A 10,491-nucleotide genomic window follows, 5' to 3' on the forward strand; every position below is an offset into this window, starting at 1 on the left:
GATTGCACATATGAGTGATCTCATATGGTATTTTTTCTTTCTCTTTCTGGCTTACTTCACTTAGAATGACATTCTCCAAGGACATCCATGTTGCTGCAAATGGCGTTATGTTGTCATTTTATGGCTGAATAGTATTCCATTGTATAAATATACCACCACTTCTTTATCCAGTCATTTGTCGATGGACATGTAGGCTCTTTCCATGTCTTGGCTATTGTAAATAGTGCTGCTATGAAAATTGGGGTGCAGGTGTCTTTTTGAAGTAGGGTTCCTTCTGGATATATGCCCAGGAGCGGGATGACTGGGTCATATGGTAAGTCTATTTCTAGCCTTTTGAGTAATCTCCATACTGTTTTCCATAGTGGCTGCACCAAACTGCATTCCCACCAGCAGTGTAGGAGTGTTCCCTTTTCTCCACAGCCTCTCCGGCGTTTGTCATCTGTGGACTTTTGAATGATGGCCATTCTGACTGGTGTGAGGTGATACCTCATTGTAGTTTCGATTTGCATTTCTCTGATAAAGAGTGATATTGAGCATTTTTTGATGTGCCTATTGATAATTTGTATTTCTTCCTTGGAGAATTGCTTGCTTAGGTCTTCTGTCGACTTTTGGATTGGGTTGTTTGTTTTCTTCTTACTATGTCGAATGAGCTGCTTATATATTCTGGAGATCAAGCCTTTGTTGGTTTCATCATTTGCAAAAGTTTTCTCCCTTTCTGTAGGTTGTCTTTTTGTTTTACTTAGGGTTTCCTTTGCTGTGCAGAAGCTTGTAAGTTTCATTAGGTCTCATTTGTTTATTCTTGCTTTTATTTCTATTGCTTGGGTAGACTGCCCTAGGAGAACATTTTTGAGATGTATGTGAGATAATGTTTTGCCTATGTTTTCTTCTAGGAGTTTTATTGTATCATGTCTTATGTTTGTCTTTGATCCCTTTTGAGTTTATTTTTGTGTATAGCGTAAAGGAGTGTTCTAGCTTCATTGATTTACATGCTCAATTTTTAATCAGGTTGTTTGGGATTTTTTGATTTTGGATTCTATGAGTTCTTTATACATTTTGGATATTAATCCCTTATCAGACATATAATTTGCAAATAACTTGTCCCGTTCAGTAGGCTGCCTTTTGGTTTTGTTAATAGTTTCTTTTGCTGTGCAAAAGCTTTTAAGTTTGTTAGGTCTCATTTGTTTATTTTTACTTATATTTCCTTTGCCTGAGATGACAGATTCAAAAAAATTATTGCTAAGTCCTATGTCAAAGAATGTACTGCCTATGTTATCTTCTAGGAATTTTATGGTTTCAGGTCTTAGAATTTAAGCCTTTAATCCATTTTGAATTTCTTTTCGTATATGGTGTGAGAAAATGTTCTGATTTCATTCTTTTACATGTAGCTGTCCGGTTTTCCCAGTAACACTTTTTTTTTTGAGTTTACTGAACTATTTATTTTTACTTTTGGCACACAAGAAGACATATATTTCCCAGCAGCCTCTTCTTTCTAGGGGGACAGTGTAACTGGGCTCTTTGAATGGAAAGTGAGTAGAAGTGAAGCATGCCACTCCCAGACCTGAATTTAAGAAGTCCTTGTGAGGCCTTTTTTTTTTTTTTTTACTGAAGTATAGTCAGTTTATAATGTTGTGTCAATTTCTGGTGTACAGCACAATTTTTCAGTCATACATATACATACATATATTTGTTTTCATATTCTTTTTCATTATAGGTTACTACTAGGTATTGATAGCTCCCTGTGCTATACAGAAGAAACTTGTTGCATATCTGTTTTACATATAGTAGTTAGTATCTGCAAATCTCAAATTCCCAATTTATCCCTTCTCACCCCCTCTTTGCCTCTGGTAACCATAAGTTTGTTTTCTATGTGAGTCTGTTTCTGTTTTGTAAATAAGTTTATTTGTGTCTTTTTTATTTTTTAAAGATTACACATATGAGTGGTATCATATGTTATTTTTCTTTCTCTTTCGGGCTTATTTCACTTACAATGATGATCCGCAGGTCCATCTATGTTGTTGCAAATGGGATTATTTTATTCTACTATATGGCTGAGTAGTATTTCATTGTATAAATATACCACAACTTCTTTATTGAGTCATCTGTCGATAGACATTTAGGTTGTTTCCATGTCTTGGCTATTGTACATAGTGCTGCTATGAACACTGGGGTGCATGTATTTTTTTGAATTAAAGTACCCTCAGGATATATTCCCAGGAGTGGAATTGCTGGATTATGCGGTAAGCCTATTTTTAGTTTTTTGATGACCCTCTGTACTGCTCTCCATAATGGCCACACCAAACTACATTCCCACCAACAGTGAAGGGGGGTTCCCTATTCTCCACACCTTCTCCAGCATTTAATATTTGTAGACTTTTGAATGATGGTCATTCTGACTGATATGAGATGATACCTCATTGTAGTTTTGATTTGCATTTCTCTGATAATTAGCAATGTTGAGCATTTTTTCATGTGCCTATTGGCCATTTGTATGTCTTCATTGGAGAATTGCATGTTTATGTCTTCTACCCATTTTTGGATTGGGTTGTTTGTTTGTTTTTTCTTATGAAGTTGTATGAACCATTTATATATTCTGGAGATCAAGCCTTTGTCAGTTTCATCTTTTGCAAATATTTTCTCCCATTCCGTAGGTTGTCATTTTGTTTTGCTTATGGTTTCCTTTGCTGTGCAAAAGCTTATAAGTTTAATTAGGTCCCATTTGTTTATTTTCGCTTGTATTTCTGTTGCCTGAGTAGACTGACCTAGGAGAACATTGCTAAGATTTATGTCAGAAAATGTTTTGCTTATGTTATCTTCTAGGAGACTTATAGTGTCTTATCTTATATTTAAATCTTTAAGCCATTTTGAATTTTATTGTGTGTATAGTGTGAGGAAATGTTTTACTTCATTGATTTACATGTGTTTATCCAGTTTTTCCAACACCGCTTGCTGAAGAGACTGTCTTTTCTCCATTGTATATTTGTGTCTCCTTTGTTGAAGACTCACTGACTATAAGTCTGTGGGTTTATTCCTTGGTACTCTATTCTGTTCCACTGATCCATATATCTGTTTTTGTACCATACCATGTTGTTTTGATTACTGTAGCTCTGTAGTGTTGTCTGAAGTCTGGGAGGGTTATTCCTCCAGCTTCATTATTTTCCTTAAGTATTGCTTTGGTAATTCATGATTCCATATAAATTTTAGGATTATTTTTTCTAGTTCTGTATAAAATGTCCTGGGTAATTTGATAGGGATCACATTAAATTTATAGATTGCGCTGGGTAGCATGGCCATTTTAACAATATTAATTCTTCCAATCCAAGAGTATGGAATATCTTTCCATTTCTTTAAGTCATCTTTAATTTTCTTTATCAATATTTTGTAGCTCTCCATGTATAAGTCTTTCACCTCCTTGGTCAGATTTATTTGTAAGTATTTTTATTTTTGTTTTCTGATGTTTCATTGTTAGAATAAAGAAATGCATCTGATTTCTGTATGTTAATCTTGTATCCTGCTACCTTGCCAGATTCTTTTATCAGTTCTAGGAGTTTTTGTCTGGAGCCTTTAGGGTTTTCTATATATAGTATCATGTCATCTGCATATAGTGACAGTTTTACCTCTTCTCTTCCAATTTGGATCGCTCTTATTTATTTTTCTTGTCTGATTGATTTGGCTAGGGCTTCAATACTATGTTGAATAGAAGTTGTGAGACTGGGCATCCTTCTCTTGTTCCAGATAAGAAGTCTTTCAACTTTTCACCATTGAGTATTATGTTGGCTGTGGGTTTGTCATAAATAACTTATTATGTTGATATATGTTCTGTTCATATCCACTTTGGTAAGAATTTTTATCATAAATGGGTGTTGAATTTTATCAGATGCTTTTTCTGCATCTATTGAGATGATCATGTGATTTTTGCCCTTTCTCTTTTTGATATGGGGTATCATGTTGATTGATATGTGTATATTGAACCACTCTTGAATCCCTGATGTGAATCCAACTTGATCATGGTGTATGAAGTTTTTTATGTGCTGTTGTATTCTGTTTGTTAATATTTTGAGGATTTTTACATTTATATTCATCAATGATATTGGCCTATAGTTTTCTTTATTGGTAGTGAGTTTGAGAAGGTCTGGTATGAGTTCTTCTTTGTATGTTTGTTAGAATTTCCCAGTGAAGACTTCTGGTCCTGGATGTTTGTTTTCAGGGAGGTTTGTTTGTTTGTTTGTTTGTTTGTTTGTTTTACTGCTGATTCTATCTCACTTCTACTGATCAATCTGTTACAATCATCTGTTTCTTCTTGATTCAGTTTTGATGGACTGTACATTTCAAGAAATGTCCATTTCTTCTAGGTTATCCAATTTGTTACCATCTAGTTGTTCGTAAGATTCTGTTATGATTTTTTGTATTTCTATGGTGTTGGTTGTAATTTCTATATTTTCATTTCTTATTTGGTTTACTTGTGTCCTCTCTCTTTTCTTCTTGTTGAGCCTGGCCAGAGGTTTGTCAACTTTGTTTACTCTTTCAAAAAAACCAGCTCGTGGTTTGATTGATTTTTTTCTATTGTTTTCCTAACTTTGTTCTATTTATTTCCTCCCTGCTTTTTATCATTTCTTTCCTTCTGCTGACTTTAGGTTTTGTTTGTTCTTTGTTTTTTGTTTGTTTGTTTTTTGTTTTTTTTCTAATTCTTTTAGGTGGTAGTTTAGGTTGTTTATTTGAGATTGTTCTTCTTTTTTGAGGAAGGCCTATATCACTATGAACTTCCCTCTTAGGACTGCTTTTGCTCCATCCCATAGATTTTGTGTGGTTGTGTTTTCATTGTCATATGTCTCAAGGTATTTTTAAATTTCTTCTTTGATTTCATCATTGACTCTTTGTTTTTTCAGTAGCATGTTGTTTAGTCTCCAAGTAGTCAGTTTTTTTTTTCACATATTTTTTCACCCTGTGGTTGATTTCTAGTTTCATGGCATTGTGGTCAGAGAAGATGCTTGAAATAATTTCTATCCTCTTAAATTTTTTGAGACTTCTTTTGTGCCCAAGTATATGATGTATTGTAGAGGATGTTCCATGTGCACTTGAAAAGATTATATATTTTGTTTTGGGGGGTTGCAATGTCCTAAAAATATCAACTGCGTCCGACTATTCTATTGTGTCATTTAGTACTTCTCTTCTATTGATTTTCTGTCTGGAAGATCTGGCCAGTGATGTTAGTGGGCTGTTAAAGTCTCCTACTATGATTGTGTTACCATCAATTTCTCCCTTTATGTTTATTAGCATTTGTTTTACATATTTAGGTGATCCTATATTGGGTGCATATATGTTAATGGGTGTAATATCTTCTTCTTGTATTGCTCCTTTAATCATTATGTAGTGTCCTTTAACTTTCTTTATGGCCTTTGTTTTAAAGTCTGTTTTGTCTGATATTCGTATTGCTATACCCACTTTCTTGTCATTTCCATTTGTATGAAATATCTTTTTTTTCTCACTTTCAATCTATGTGTTTCCTTCACCCTAAAGATGGTCTCTTGTAGGCAGCATAGTGTAGGCTCCTGTTTTATTATCCTGTCTGCCACTCTACATCTTTTGATTGGAGCATTTAGTCCATCGACATTTATGGTAATTATTGATAGATGTTTGTTTATTGCCATTTTAAACTTTGTTTTCCAATTGATTTGATATTTCTTCTTTGTTCCTTTCTCTTTCTATTTTTCTTTCTGTGGGTTGATAATTTTCTTTTGTATTAGCTTTGTTTCTTTTTGGGTTTTGTGACTCTAATGCATGCTTTTGATTTGTGGTTATCTTGTTTTTCAAGTATGTTAAAACATTACTATGTCTATTTCCTTTAGACTGGTAGTCATATAGGCTCAAACACATCCTAAGAAGTATGAAAAGAATATCACATTTTCTTACTCTCCTCTCCCACATTTTATGATTCCACTATTACATATTCTTGTTTATTCTCTTGCAACTCATTGTAGTTGTATTTCCAATTATGGGTTTTTTTCTTTTCTATAGCATCCTGCTTCTTTTCTATTTGGAGGAAACTTTTCAGTATTTGTTTTAGGATAGGTTTAGTATTGCTGAATTCTTTTAATTTTTGCTTGATGTGAAATTCTTTATCTTTCCTTCTAGTCTAAAGATAGTCTTGATGGATAGAGTATTCTAGGTTGCAGCTTTTTCTCATTCAGGAGTTTGAATATATCTTGCCACTCCCTTCTGGCCAGCGGTGTTTGTGTAGAGAGATCAGCTGAAAGCCTTATGAGGGTTACCTTGTAACTAACTCTTTGTTTTTCTCTTGCTGCCTTTAGAAAAATTTCTTTATCTTTAACTTTGTTCATCTTGATTATAATATGTCTTGGTATAAGTCTGTTTGGGTTTTTCTTGTTTGGGACACTCTATACTTCCTGTACTTGGATATCTGTTTCCATCTTTAGATTTGCAAAATTTTCAGTCATGATTTCTTCAAGTACATTTTCAATCCCCTTTTCTGTTTCTTCTACTCGTGGACCCAGTTCTGCATAGACTGGCATGCTTTATATTATCCCATATGTCCCTTATATTGCCCTCATTGGTTTTAATTTGCTTTTCTCTCTGCTGTTCTAATTGGGTGATTTCTGTTATCCTGTCTTCTTAATCACTTATTTGTTCTTCTGCATCATTTAGTCTCCTTTTGACTGTCTTTAGCTTGGTTTTATCTCAGCGATTGGGTTTTCTGATTTTAATTGTCTCCTGTTTATAGTTTCTATTTCCTTTTTATAGTAGTCTGCATTTCTATTGATGGTCTCTCTTATTTTGTTCAGTACTTTTATCCCCCGCCCCCTCTTTTTGAAGTCAGGATCTGGTAGACTGTTGAGGTCTAGTTCATTGTCTCTTCTTTCACGGGACTTTTCTTGTTCTTTTAATTAAGAGTGGTTCCTCTGCTTCTTCATTTTAGTTTACTCTCTGACTATGAATTTAGGAGTAACAGTTATCTACTGTGGTCTGGATGCACTTTTTTTTTTAGGTGGGAGTGTTCCTGTGTAGATTGTTCATTTCTAATAATTTTCTTGGAAGGGCTGTTTTTAGTGTGGATGGTTGCCATGTTTTTCACCCATGTGTGCTGGATATTATTCCCTTGATTGGGGGTGTGGTTGATGTTGTGATGACCAGAGCCTGCCCTGGCTGTTAAGCAGGGCCTCTTCTTTGGTCTATGGACCCCACAGTCCTGATGGGGCCTAGCCTGCTCCCCTGTTGTTGGAATAGAGGCTTCCAGACCCATTTCTGAGCTGTGGTACATGGTAGGCAGGATTGGAGCACTTCCACTTGAAGAGGAGTGGCTGAGTATTCCTCTGCAGGAGATGTCCACTGGGAATGCCCTCTGTGGTGTTTTCTGTCACTTGTTATAAGAACTTACAAAGTACACTTTGTTGATGCTGCCCTTGTCCCTGCCTCAGCAATGAGAATGTCAATAACCTGCTCTGGTGTCACCCAGGTTCTGGGCCCACAGATCCAGCAGGGCAGATTCACCAATGTCAGGTACTAGGACCTGCCATAGTGCCTGTGCAGTCACATACCTGCATTCACCGTGCACCACAGGGCTAACCTAGACTCCAACCCATGTCCCTGTATATTATGAAGGCCTGATGTTAACGCCAAATCAACCCCCGCAGTGTGCCAGAACTCCACTTGTTTGTCTCAAAGTTGAGAGTCCACAAAGGCACGAGCAGAGCAAGTCTACCACTGCTGCCTATGGCTAGAATCAAATTTCAGGTTTTCCTGTGAAGTTGCAGGACCTCTGGGTATGGATTCAGGTTTCAGCCCCACCTCTGCTCAAGAGCCACATACCAGTGATTATGCCCCATCCAGAGCAAGCTAAGAAGATGGCTTTGTCTGAACCCTGCCTCTCTTCTCGTGAGAATGCATGCCAACAATTGTCCCGAGCAATGCCTTCTGGGCTAGTGATGGCTGCTATGGCTGGGTTATGTTACATTCCTCCTCCCATGCACCCTAGCAGTGGTGCTCTCTATGGAGGGACCCATTCTGGTTTGTGCTCTTTTCCAGCCTCAGCCTACACCACACTCCAGCCACCTGAGGCTGCATCTGTGTAGTCTGCTCCAGTCCTCTCCTTGGGCTCATATGTGGAAGCTGAAGCTCCAGCAGCCAGTTCTGGCCCACCCACTCTGGCTTGTGTCTTGGGCTAGGGGTCACAAGTGCCCTCTGTGCTGGTTTCTCTCAGTTCTGTCTGCAAAGTGACTGCCGTTTTCTCCTCCTAGCCTCTGAAGCTCCCTTTCTATCCCTGCTGACCTCCTCTCTGGAGAGGTGGCATCCCAGGTGGTATTCCTCCTTTGCTGCTCCTTCCTCAGGGGACAGGCCCCGAACTGATTTCCTTTTTCTTTTTTCTTTTTTTCTATCTTTTTTGGTGAAGATTCTTCATGTTGTATTTCTGAAGTAAGACATATTCTGCCAAAGTTCAGTAGGTATTCTGTGTGAAATGTTATATATGTAGATGTAGTTTTTGGTGTATTCCTGGGAGAGGATGAGCTGATTGTCCTTCTAGTCCGCCATCGTGGCAAACTTCCTTCAGAGATTTTTGATTACTAATTAATTCTCCTTACTCATTATGGCCTGTTCAAATTTTATATTTCTTTATGATTCCATCTTCATAGATTGTATGTTTTAAGGAATATATCCATTTCTTCTAGGTTATCTAATTTATTGGTGAATATTTTTTCATTGTAATAGTTTATGATCTTTTGTGTTTTGGTAGTATCAGTTGTAATGTCTCCTCTTTCAGTTATAATTTTGTTTATTTGAATCTTATCTATTCTTTCTTTCCTAATTTTTTTAATTGAAGGATAGTTGATGTACAATATTATATGTTACAGGCATACAATATGATGATTCACAATTTTTAAAGGTTATACTCCCTTCATTGCTGGTGGGAATGCAAGTAATATAGCCAAGTTAAACAATTTGACAACCTCTTAGAAAACTGAACACACTCTAACATATAATCCAGCAATTGCACTTCTTGATATTTACCCACAGAATTTTAAAAATTATGTCCACACAGAAACCTGCACACATATGTTTATAGCAGCTTTATTCATGATTTCCAAAACTTGGAGGCAACCAAGATGTCCTTCAGTAGGTATAATGGATACATAAACTGTGATACATCCAGACAATGGAATATTATTCAGTGCTTAAAAGAAATGAGCTGCCAGGCCATGAAAAAACAGAGATAGCTTAAGTGCATATTACTAAGTGAATGAAACCAATCTGAAAAAGCTACATACTGTAAGTTCCCAGCTATATGACTTTTGGAAAAGGCAAGTCTATGGAGATAATAAAAAAGATCAGTGGTTGCCCGGGTTTGGGATGGGGAGTCATGAATAGGTGTAGCACAGAGGACTTTTAGGGTGGTGAAAATGCTGTATGTGGTTCTACAATTATGGATGCATGTCATGTAGACATTTGTCCAAACCTATAGAATGTACAGTGCCAAGAATGAACCCTCATATAAACTATTGGCTTTTAGTACTTATGTTATGTCAATGTAGATTCATCGATTATAAAATGTACCACTCTAGTGAGGGATAGTGATAGCAGGAGAAGCCTATGTAAAGGCAGGGAATAATAGGGAAATGTCTGTACCTTCCTCTTAATTTGCCATGAATCTAAAATTGCTCTTAAAAATAAACACACCACATACAACGCAAACACACACAGATGTATATATCACACAAGATACACAGATAATTTTAAATGTTCTAGTGGCCAAATTAAAAAAATTTAAAATAGGTGAAAATAGTTTTTAGAAATTCAGTAGAGAGTTTCAATAGAAGATTTGAAATAGCAAGATAATCAGTGAATTTGAAGGTCAGGCACTTGAGATCATCCATTCTGACTACCAGAAGGAGAAAACAATGAAGCAAAATGAAAAGAGACAAAGAGAGCTATGGGGGTACCATCATTAGTATCAATGAATGCATTATAGAAATCCCAGGAGAATAGAGAAAGTGGCAGAAAGAATATTTGAAGAAACAATGGTCAAAAATGTCCCCAAATTTCATGAAAGACACGAGTATACACTTCCAGGAAGATAGAAAACTCAAAGTAGATAAACTCAAAAATTTTGTAATCAAACTGTTGAAAGAGCGAATTTTGAAAGCAGTGAGAGACACATGATTCATCACATATAAATAATCCTCAAAATTATTATCAGCTTATTTCATCACAAGACAGGTAAGCCAGAAGGCTGTGGAATGATAGACTTAAAGTGCTGAAGGAACAATAACAACAACAACAACAACAAAACAGTCATACAAGATTTCTGTATGTAGAAAATCTATCCTTCAAAAACACTTCCAGATAAACAAAAGCAAGGAAGTTCATTGCTAGCATAACTGCCCTGCAAGAGGGATCAAGGGAGTTGTACAAGTTAAAAGAAAAAAATCTAGATGGGGACATGAAGCCATCCTAAGAAATAAAGAACACCACTGAAGTAATATT

Source organism: Vicugna pacos, chromosome X (assembly GCF_048564905.1).
Source record: "Vicugna pacos chromosome X, VicPac4, whole genome shotgun sequence".
In the NCBI taxonomy this organism is placed as follows: Eukaryota; Metazoa; Chordata; class Mammalia; order Artiodactyla; family Camelidae; genus Vicugna; species Vicugna pacos.